The sequence below is a fragment of the Nannospalax galili genome, unplaced genomic scaffold (assembly GCF_000622305.1).
Source record: "Nannospalax galili isolate Female #2095 unplaced genomic scaffold, S.galili_v1.0 scaffold186, whole genome shotgun sequence".
Lineage (NCBI taxonomy): Eukaryota > Metazoa > Chordata > Mammalia > Rodentia > Spalacidae > Nannospalax > Nannospalax galili.
In genome coordinates, this window is record NW_008358774.1 from 10,668,633 (window position 1) to 10,679,866 (window position 11,234).

The 11,234-nt window shown below is 43.5% G+C and overlaps 1 pseudogene; it reads right to left on the minus strand.

Annotated features, from left to right (window-relative positions):
* Positions 1-8,133: 8,133 nt before the first annotated feature.
* Positions 8,134-10,764, minus strand: LOC115068263 (annotated as a pseudogene).
* Positions 10,765-11,234: the final 470 nt, after the last annotated feature.

An 11,234-nucleotide genomic window follows, 5' to 3' on the forward strand; every position in this document is an offset into this window, starting at 1 on the left:
AGTGTTTGCTATAATTGGTCACAGTCATGGTTCCCTTCCCAGGCTGCTGAGCTAGACCATAAGCCACAGTAGATTACATCATTCTCATTTTGTGCTTTATTAGAAAAGGGAGTATAAGAAACACTGAGTTTTTCTGGAGCAAAACTTTACAACCCATCTACAGTGTGAGTCATGTTTTTTTATGGAAATCTAGTTCCCACTGAAGAGACAAAAGTGATTCTAGTGTGAAAGCTTTCACTATTAACTTAAAATATTTTATTTACTATTTTTATTTAATGTGTATGAGTGTATTGCCTGCATGTATGTAAGTATACCCATGTCATGCAGTGCCCATGGAGGTCAGAAGAGGGCATTGGATTCCCTGGAACTGAAGTTATAGATGGTTGTTAGCCACTGTGTGGGTTCCAGGATTCAAACGCAGGTCTTCTGCAAGAGCAGCCAGTGCTCTTAATAGCTGAGCCATCTCTCCAGCCCCCAATATTAACTTTTTAAATAGAAAATATAGGGTGGGAGCTAGGGATGTGGCTCAATAGCAAAGCACTTGCCTAGCATAGACAAGGCTTTAATTTCCAGTACTGCAAAAATCAACCAACCAAACCAAAAAAAAAAATCAAATAACCAACCAAACAAAACCCCAAATAGGGAAGCTGAGGAGTTGAGATAGTATGACGCTGACTACCAAGATGGGGGTCAGGGAACTCAAAGGAAGAGGTGGCTTGTTTGTCCCCCTGATGCATGCTTTCTTGGTGGATGAAAGGGAGCTTTTGGATTGTAGTTGATTACTCTGGCAAGGGCTTGCTCTGCATGTGGTCTCTGTTGTTGATAAAAGTGAGAACCCTGTGCTGAGAGACCAGATGTACAGAAGGCAGAGTTGTTATTTTGTTGTGAAAATCTAAAAGCCAAAGTTATATTCCACCCGAGACACTGCAGCCCACTTTATCTTGGCCAACTAGAAATGAAGCCATTTCTCATCTAAAAAAAATGGAATCGTTATAAGAGCATTATAACCTATAAAACTGTCACATCAATTTTACAAATATATGATCTATGTTTATATAAAATGGTGGAAAGGATGACAGAAATTTAAAATTTTTACTTAATTAAAACTGTGGAATTACGAGTAAATTATGTCTAGTCTTAAAATTTGCATGGTTGTCAAGATAATGCTTAGCAACAAATTAAAAAAAAAAAAAAAGCCGAACTTTCCATCCTCTCTAGCTTAGTTGAGTAAGACCCAGAGTCAATTTTAATGTCTTTAGCAAATATGCTTCTAACAGCATCTTGTAGTTGACATTTCTCTCTTCACCTCCAGTGGAAGGACCAAGTCACACCAACTAAGGAGTGAGCCAGATTCGAAGGAAGGCCCCCAAACTCTTCAGAATCTGATGCTGCTTACCCGAGAGGAACTTTTCTCTCTTCACTCCTACTTTCATATTCCCCAGGGCTAACAGATGCAAATACTAGCTTTATAGCTAGTATGTTTTCTAGCTCAAAGGTGTTAATTAGCAACAACATCATTTAATTCCCTAATTTCATTGTCTAATGTCCCAGACTTATTCTCTGTCCTTTATTATTTCTACCTCCAATAACATGACTGGATTGATAAGCCCTAAGAAAACCAGGACTATGGTTCTTTGTTGGTGAAGATCTCTCCCTGAGGAGCTGAGATAAAGTGGTTCTAGAATTATGCTCTCTGTTGATGTGGTAACTTAAGACCTGGGAGAACATAAATAACATGAATATTCTGCCCACAGAACCCCCCAAGGATCTTGTAGCATCCTTGTTCTCTTTCATTCCGTCTGTTCCAGCTCTCAGATAAGCTACCCATTCTTTGGCTCTGTTCTGACTGGAATGTTCTACCCCTTGGCACTCAAGTACCCAGCTTTCTCTCATCTTCTTGCCCTCAAAAATAAGATCACCTCAGTGACACTTTCTGTAGCCACCTAATAATACAAAATAACCTTTACTTTTGGGTTCCCTGTGCAGTCATCTAATTTTATTTTGCCTTATCTAAGAACAGACATCTGTGGTTTGCTTTGTAGTTGTCCATCTCTAGCCTCTTCCCCTAGAATGGGTTGTTTTCTGTTTATTCACCTATGCTTTCCAGCTCTTTACAGTAGCATACCAGATAGTTAGAAGGTGCTTAAGAAGTTCTCTTGAGTGCAAATGTTAGCACTGAATATAGGAGGGTCTCCCCAACTGTTATTTCAGACAAAGGGAGTTTTTGTTTTGTTTTGGAGACAAGGTCTCCCTGTAGCCCATGCTGGCCTATGTAAACCAGACTAGCCTCAATCTATAGCCCATGCTGCTTCAACCTCCTGAGTGCTGGGATTAAAGGCGTGCACTGCCACACATGGCTTAAAGAGTTTTGAGCTGGGCAGATGATGTAAGAGTTGCACTTGGAAAAGATTCACGAATATTACTAATGTACATAAAGAGATGAAAAATAAAGATGTAGGTGAGGTAGAGTTTAGATCTTGTCCTAGTTTGTTTCTCCATTGCTGTGACAAAACACTCTGACCACTACCAACTTGGGGAGGAAAGGGTTTATTTGTCTTATATCTCCCAGGTCACAGTTCATTAGGGAACCCAAGGTAGGAACTGAGGGTAGGAACCTGGAGGCAGGAGCTGGAGCACAGGCTATGGAAGATCACTACTTACTGACTTGCTCCCTAGCCCCTGTTCAGCCTGCTTTCTTATGCAACACAGGCCCACCTGCCCAGGGGTGGCACCACCCACAGTGGGCTGGGCCCTCCCACATCACTCATCAAGAAGATGCCTCACAGACATGGCCACAGGTCAGTTCAATGGAGGAAATTTCCCAATTGAGGCTCCCTCAACCAAGGTGTGTCAAGCTGACACTAAAGCTATCCAGCACAGATTTTGAAAGTGGACTTGGAGAGCACATAACCAAGCTAGAACAAGAAAAAAGATAATTTCGTTTAGAATGTGAGCAAAACCTAGAATCTTCACCAACCTGAACCTGATATCTTTAAAATTTTCTTTCTTTAATCTTGTCTTGGATCCTTTGACAAATATTACATGAACAAATTAAAAGAAGTACAAAATGTAGTCTTTGTCACTTTGCCTGAAAAAGGGAGGTTGGCATGACCTTAAACTCAGTTCCAGAGTTTGTCTTCACCTTTTGGATATATTCAGAACATCCATAGCAGAGTCAGCTTGGACCACCTTTGGCCACCCCTTGTGGATATCATCTCAATTCTTTTTCATTTCATGATTCTAAACTCTTGTCAGTTCATCCCTCTGTTCAGCAGCCTTACATCTGGTTGAGCCAAAGCAGGAATCAGTGTTAAAGGAGAAGTGTGATGCTTACTCTCAATTGTCAACCTGGGGATTTAGAAGCACAGTGGAAACAAGTCTCCGAGGATATCTGTGAGGGATTTTCTAGGTTAGGTTATTCAAGTCAGGAAGACCCATCCTAAATGTGAATGGTGCCATTTCCTGGACTAGGGACCCAGGCCAAGTAAAAAGAGGAAGTGAGCAGCACCATTCATCATTCCTTGCTTCCTGACTGTAGATGCAATGTGGCCAGCTGCCTCAGGCTCCTGCCACCCCAACTTCCCTGCCATGATGGACTGTACCCTCAAACTGACAAATAGCTTATTTCTGCCTCACAGATATTGGCAGAAAGTATGAGACTCTTGAGTCTGAGATAAGCAACTTCATTATTCACAGCAAAAGCAGCTGGGTCCAGAAGGATGGCTCAGGGGGTAAAGGTGCTTGCTACTAAGACTGATGACCAGAGTTCAATCCCTGGGACCCATATGGCAGAAGAAGAAAATCAACTCCTGAAAGATGTCCTCTGATCTCCACATGTGAAATATGGTATGCATGTGTACACACATGCACGCAAAATAAATAGACAAACTTTTTGATTTTTAAAATTTTATGTGTATTAGTGTTATGCCTGCATGTATGTAAGTGCACCCATGTTGTGCAGTGCCCGTGGAGGACAGAGGAGAGCATTGGATCCCCGGAACTGGTGTTATGGATGGTTGTTAGCCACAATGTGGTTGCTGGGACTAGAACCCAGGTCTTCTGCAAGAGCAACCTGTGCTCTTGACCGCTGAGCCATCTCTCCAGTCCTTGATCTATTTTTAACTGTAATATTTTATATTAGTTGGGGAGTGTTGAAAGATGAGGAATTATTATGGAAAGTACAATAGTTAGAACTTCATGTCTCCCAGTGCATACGGGGTGTGTATTAGTCAGGGTTCCCTAGAGGAACAGAACTGATAGAATGAATATGTATTAAATGGGGATTTATTTGATTGGCAGTACAACAATGCTGTCTTCACACTGGAGAGGGTAAGAACCTGAGAACCCAGTTCACCGATGCCTCAGCAGTCCCAGTTTGGCACTGATTACCTGGAGGCTTCCTGGAGAGCCACTGGCCTTCAGTCCATGTTAGAAGGCTGAGGAAGCTGAGTTTTGTCAGTGACAGATGACATCAACAGTGGCTGGGGCAGCAACTCACCAGCAAGTGAAGGCAAGCAAGCAAAATGCAGAAGCATTTCCCTGGACCTCCTTATATCTGGGCTTCAGCTTCCAGAAGGTGCTGCCCCCTTGAGGCAGGTGGGGTGGGTGTTTCCCTCTTGTTGGATGAGCTTGTCCTCCAAGTAGCAAATAGTAGATAGATGCCTTCTCTAGCTTCTCACCCGCTTGCTTCAAGCACCTCAAACTAATTGGACTACAAGACCCTCCGTAGGAGGGAGGGGAAGAGGGAGACAGTCACCCCTCCCACCCAATCAGTCAGCCTTAATTACATGAGGGGGAAGGACTAAAGATAGGGACAGGGGGAGCCAGAGAGAGGGGTGGGGGTTTACCATCTTGACCATAGGCAGCAGGGATGTAGGGAAAAAAGCCCAAGGGTGCCCACACCTTTATAAGTACCCCTCCCCACCCACTGCCACACTATGCTCTGTTAGCAAGCCCAATAAATCCGTTTGTTTCCTGAACTGTAGTTTGGAGGGATATTATCTCGGTTTGCCCTAACGATGGTGGGAGGAGGGCGCCAGAACCTGGAAGCAGCCCACATGCCTCCCAGCAATAAATTTAACAATACACCCTTTCAGTTAATCCTTCCCTGGAAATACTGTTACAGACCTGTCCAGAGTCTTGTCTCTTAGTTGACTCCAGAGCCAGTCAAATTGACAACCAAGATTAGCCATCACAGGGTGTAAAGGATGACCTAGGTGGAAGGCTGCACTTAAGTGGGCTGCATTAGAAAGAAACACCAAGCTTGGTGAATCCCCTTTCAGAGGAAGTGAAAACAAGCCTGATCTTTGACTCAAGGGAAATGTTCTTTCATCAGTCAAGGGGAGATGTTTCTTCATGGTACAAAAGCAGTCCTGGGAAGTGGTGTAGCAGAGAGTGGTCAGGTCCCTTCAGTCTTGGTGTATCAGCAAAAAAATGCAGCTTCTTGCTGAGAGTGAGTTGCTTTTCCCAGCGTGTGCCACATGGGGCGTAAAGAGAGCTGAGGTGTGGTGGACATACATGGCGAAGGTAAGGTGGGGTGATTGGCTAAGTAACTCACCCAAGGCTGACAAATGTTTAAAATGTATCTTTTAAGCACCAAGTAGAAATCTATTTGAGCACTTGGAAACTTATAATTCTAAATGGTATTTTCCATGTTGAGATTCACAGTGAGAAAGATTTTCTGTAGCAGAGTTTTGAAATATCTAATTCCTGAATACCATACATTCAGATGACAGCTTTTTCTAAAATCTTTCAGTTTTTGTCTTGTTGCTGCTCCCTCTTTGAGATCTATTAAAAGAGTAGAATAAATGTATTTACTTCTTTTAGTATCTGGGGTGCTGGTCAGGATCTCAACATTATAGTCTCAGGGTTCCTCCCAGTGGAAGGAACTCTTTTGTCTTGAGAAAATAGTTTTAGCACTTCCAACATGTCTTAGCCTCTACTAACCTTTTATACGATCTCACCTTATTCATCCCAAAGAGGTATTATTTTGTAGTGCCAATTCACTTCATAAGAGAAATTCTTATGGCAATGTTTTCTACTCTGGACTATTTAGACATAGGTTCTTAGAATTGGAAAGGAACTTTGAAGTCATAGAATTCATCCTGGCTAGGTCTTAGAAGCAGACGCCTTTCTCTCTAAATGAAAAAAGGTCTCATTTTACTTACTTTTTTGTGAGATAGGGTCTCACTATATAGTTTAGACTAGTCTTGAACTTGGCTCTTCCTGCCTTGGCATCTTCTGTGCTGGAATTAGAGACTTGTATCATCTTGCCCGACAAGAAAATGTCCTTAATGTCCTTATTGAGAGTCACAGACTAAGAAATTATTGATGAAGCTTTGGTGTCTTCTTGAATACCTAGCAGAGAAGGAAAGAAAGGATCTGTGACTAAGGTAGAGAAGTCAAGGTCATATTTTCTCATGTTCCAAGCAGGATGTGATGCTTCAGAAGCTTGGGAAGAATCTCCATAAAAATTCACACATCTTAAGAACACTGGGTCCTTCCTCATTGGGTTAGGGGATGTGGTGCTTTTATTAACAAGTGTAAGCAGTTGTAATGGCAGAAGCACCAGGTAGACTCGTATCCTACTGCTCACATCTATCCCAGAGAGAAGGCCATCAGGTCCATCTTCCAGCTGTTTTCAGTCTGAGTGTCACTGACAAGCATCAAGGTCCACGTTAGCACTAGGAACCCACATTGCCTTTGGATGAAAGATAACATTAACCAACCTTTAATACTTCAAACTAAGGTTTGGAGATGAAACCACCTAGGCTGATTGTACCTTTTTATTACCTCAGTGAAGACTGTGGATCAGTTAATGCTCTCTTAATTTTAAACAAGACTCTTCAGCTGAAAATGTCTGATTTGGGTGATAAATCAAAGGGTTACTCTACCCCAAGGAAACAGCCACCTTGTACTGATAGTTTTACTTCTAAAATCTAGAGCCTTCTTTGAAGGGTATTCTGGTGTTTGTTACAAAGAAAAGTTTGTTACAAAGTAGAATTTGTGGGAGGGAATACAGAGAGGATTGCCTTGTAGATTCCCATAGAAACAGAACCTTTGGTTCCTCCAGGGGAAAGCCATTTGAATTCTGAATGCACCATTCAGTCAATAATAGACTTGTCACTTTCTATAATCAACAAGCCAATTCCTGAAAAAAAAATCTCCATTTTGTTATTTACTCTTTCTGTTGGTTCTGTTTCTCTGGAGAATCCTAATACAGTAGCCAGAGACCCTTTGCCTTCCTCTCACTGTCTTCAGGTAAAAGTTTGTCAAGATAGGTTAGCCTGCTTTATAGATGGGGTGACATTATTTATCACCTGTACCCTTTAGGATAAAAGAGGAAACTTAATTTTCTGGATAAATAGGTAGAAGCTGGGTTTGTCCTAGACAACTAGAACACAGGGCCAACTTATTAATAAAGCACTAAACTCACGAAGTGGTACTGCCTTGCTCACATTTTGGAGGGCTCACGTAAGTGGCAAGTTACAGATTGCTGTCTTATAGGAATGAGGGGAAGAGATGTGTGGCCTGGCCTAACACTTCAAGGCCATTAACCCTACTGGACTCTTCAAAAAGAGGTCCTAGTACAGTCCACATTCAGTTCATCAGAGAGCCTGCTTTCACAATCACTTGTGGCTATAACTAAATCTGGAATTCACAGATATGGGATAATTTGACCAGTAACATCTTCCACCTTAGGTCCCAACCCTTCTCCCCCTCCCCCCTTTTTTTTTTTTTTTAAATTGTCATTATAGATTGTTTTCCAGAATGTCTTATATCTCATTTTCCAAATTGACTTCTTTCACTTAGTAATATGCATTTAAATTTCCTCTGTGTTGTTTTATGGTATGGCAGCTCCTCTGTATCTCTCTGTCTCTCTTTTTTATTTTTTTAATTTTTTTGGTCTTTTGAGTCAGGGTCTCTGTGTAGTCCCAGCTGGCCTGGAACTCACTATGTAGACCAGGCTGGCCTTGACCTCACAGAGATCTGTCTGCCTCTGCCTCCCAAGTGCTTGGATTAAAAGGTGAGCGCCACCATGACTGGCTGCTCTCCTTCTTTTGAAAGGGCAAAGATTCCATTTATTCCACTGCCTTTGGAGGCTGCTGCAGGAGGCCCATTTTATGGTAATGCTTACTTGCCAAGCTAGTCATTGAAGAGACTGAGGATATCCTGGCCCATCCTACTGCAGGTGATGGTGGTTAGAACTGAGAGTGTAGCTGCGCCTGGGGAGTCAGAATGTGCATAAAAGGGCAGGTGACTAGGTAGCAGCTATGGATGGATTGATGGGTCCTCTGCTTCCTAGGGATGAAGGCAAGTTGAAGGAGGTAGAAGAATGACTGAAATGAAACTCTCAAGGGACTTCTGAGTTTTGGAGCCTGGAGTATCTGCTATACCCCTGTAGTCTTGTATCCATGATACCATAGTTACTTAACTGTTGGGAAGGGGTGTTTGATGCATTCACAAAATGTTAGTGGATGTATGAGCCACAGGGAAGAGAGCAGGCCCACACTGGAAGGCTAAGGAACCCTGGGACCCTGTGTAGAATGACGGGCCAGTGTACCTATATCCAGGAGACATTGCTGGGTCCAGGAATTCCTGCTCTGTAGTGTAGTAAGTCAGGATCTGGTTCCTTTGGGGTTAGTCCAAGGTTGTGGTTAGGGGTGGGAAAGCGGCATCCCCATAACTGAACTTGGTGATATTCCCAGAATAAGGTCTGCTGGCCAGGCTACCACCCTCCTAGTCCCTGGAGTACTAGGAATGGGAAGCAGGACACTACTATTCCAATGCCAGTCTTGTTCAAAGCATCTTCTTGTAGTGTGCAGGCTTGTAGCAGCCCCGGAGCCATAGAATACAGAGTAAGCAACAGTGGTGGGACCCCAGGAGGAAAGATTTTCCTAATGTCATAGCAACTGAGCTTCAAGTTCAGGCTGTGCCTAGGCTGAGGTCCAGCCTACTGCCTCTGTTGAGACTGGAGAAAACACTGACCACTAGAGGAGGAGCATGCTGTGCTGGATGTGGTGGAGAAAGTCCTGGAGGAAGAGTGGAGATTTGTTGTCTTCTCCACACTCTGCAAGAGCACTTTGTGCTTGTGTTGAAGTGCACCCAGATGTTGATAATGGGATGGTGTTCTCCAGCATGGATAAACATGCTGTGTTTGTGATGGTGGTATCTGGAATCTCCTCATAGAGGCTCAAGCCACGTAGGGAGGATGAGTCCTGACTGGATGTCATCAGGAAGGAAACTATGGATCCTGATTCACTGAGTCCCAGAAGTGGAAGGCAAGTCAGACTCCAGTGTAGTCCCGCAGCATTTGTGTGGTCTGTAAAGGTGTGGTCTGCACAAAACTCAAGCTAGTTTTTGCCCAAGTCAGGTCCTCTGAGATGATGAGGAGATAGATCTGAGTCTGTGAGAATCTCTGTTCACATAGAAGCCTCCAAGCATCATTTTGGAGGTATAGGTTAACTGAGTTGGGCCAACCAGACTGCGGAGTGGTTAGATGAAATCTACCAGGAGCCTGACTTGAGGAGGTGCTTGTGGTGGTGATGGGAGAGGGAGGAGACTCCTAATCAGAAAGGACAGGCTCTAATCCAGAATGCAATGCCTCAGACTATAGATTGAGCCGAGTATCTGCTAAGCCAGGCATCTCCCCAGCCAGAACAGGAATCTCTCCAGTCAGGAGGCTTTTTCTTCTGCTCTTTTACTTTCTGCTGAGCCAGCTGTGGGCAGGAGTATTGGCTGTTTGAAGACCCAAGAAACATCTGTGGAGCTGAGGTGGGTTTGCTTTCCAGAGGAGAAAAGGGAGCACCTCCATCATGGATTAGGAGGGAATGAAAGCCCAGTGCTTTGTAAGGGGGACAAGTATGAACTATTGAATCCTTTGGGTTCTTCAGATCATACTGCATCAGTAATGGTGACTGTGTGGAGGGGCCTGTGCCCCACAAGGAGAAGGAAGCCCTTCTAGGCCTAGAATGCTGAGTTGTCAACTGAGCCAGACACATGTTGTCTTGAACTGGGAACCTGTGGTTTAGCATCACTGACATAACCAAATCTTTTCCCTACCGTGCTCACTGTACCATGAGAAAGTGTGTTCTCTGAAGCAGAGAAACCTACCGTGCTCACCGTACCATGAGGAAGTGTGTGTGCCATGGTACTCTGTGTGACATGTGTGCCATGGTACTCTGCTTTGAGTTACTGATGAGCAGAAGCTGGGCTCTCAGAGGATCCAAATTACGTAGTGGAAGACAATGATTTCTGCAACAGAACAGCAAGGCATGACCAGTGATGACTGTCAGGTCCTTTTCAGGAGGAGGCTCTGAAGACACTTTAGAGGCACTGGAGAGTCCAGTCTCAGAAAGAACTTCCTTCCAGTCTTCAGCTCCGCACTCTTCCCTTGCAGTCATCAACTGTAGTGTCTATCCCAGTCATTTTCTTAGCTTTCCATGTTGGATAGCATCTGTCCACCTGCCTTCTGCCCGGACACACCTTTCTTCTTCCTGATCATCTCCGAGGAGCGCATGTCTTAATTTCCTCCCAGCAGAACACTGATGGCTGCAGTTATGCACAGCGACCTCACGTTCATCCTGTTGCTCACTTCTGATATCAGTTGTTTCACCTTCTCCTCAAAGTCAGCATCACCGTGTCTGAAATCATCCCTGCATGCTAAATTTGTTCTTTTGTGGCCTGTGGCCCCTACTCAGGCTAGCCTGACTTTCGTTTTGGGCTTCTCAGTTTTCCAAGGCTCAGTTACCGTCCAATGATCATGATTTGTAGTCTATACAAACAGTATTTACAAGGTAGGATATGTAGTCTCCAACACACAGTCGCTAGCTCATTCTTTTTAGTGTGGAATAATATTCCTTTCTCTGAATATTTATTTATCATTCATTAACTGAAGGATAGCTTTGTGGTTTCCAAGTTCTGATAATTACCAATAAAGCTGCTATAAACATCCACTTGTACTCATTTTCTTGGTGTAGACATGTGTTCTCAATTTATTTGGGTAATTACCAAGAAGTGGAGTTGCTGAATTAAACGGTAAGAATGTTTGATTTTAGAGGAAACTACCAAACAGCCTTCCAAAGTGCCTGTACCATTTTTGCATCTCTGCCAGCAATGAATGGGAGTTCCTTTTGTTCCACATCCTCACCAGCGTTTGGTGTTATTAGTGTTCTGGATTTTGGCCATTCTTGTATGAGTGTGGTAAGAGCTCCTTGGTCCTTCAATTTGCAATT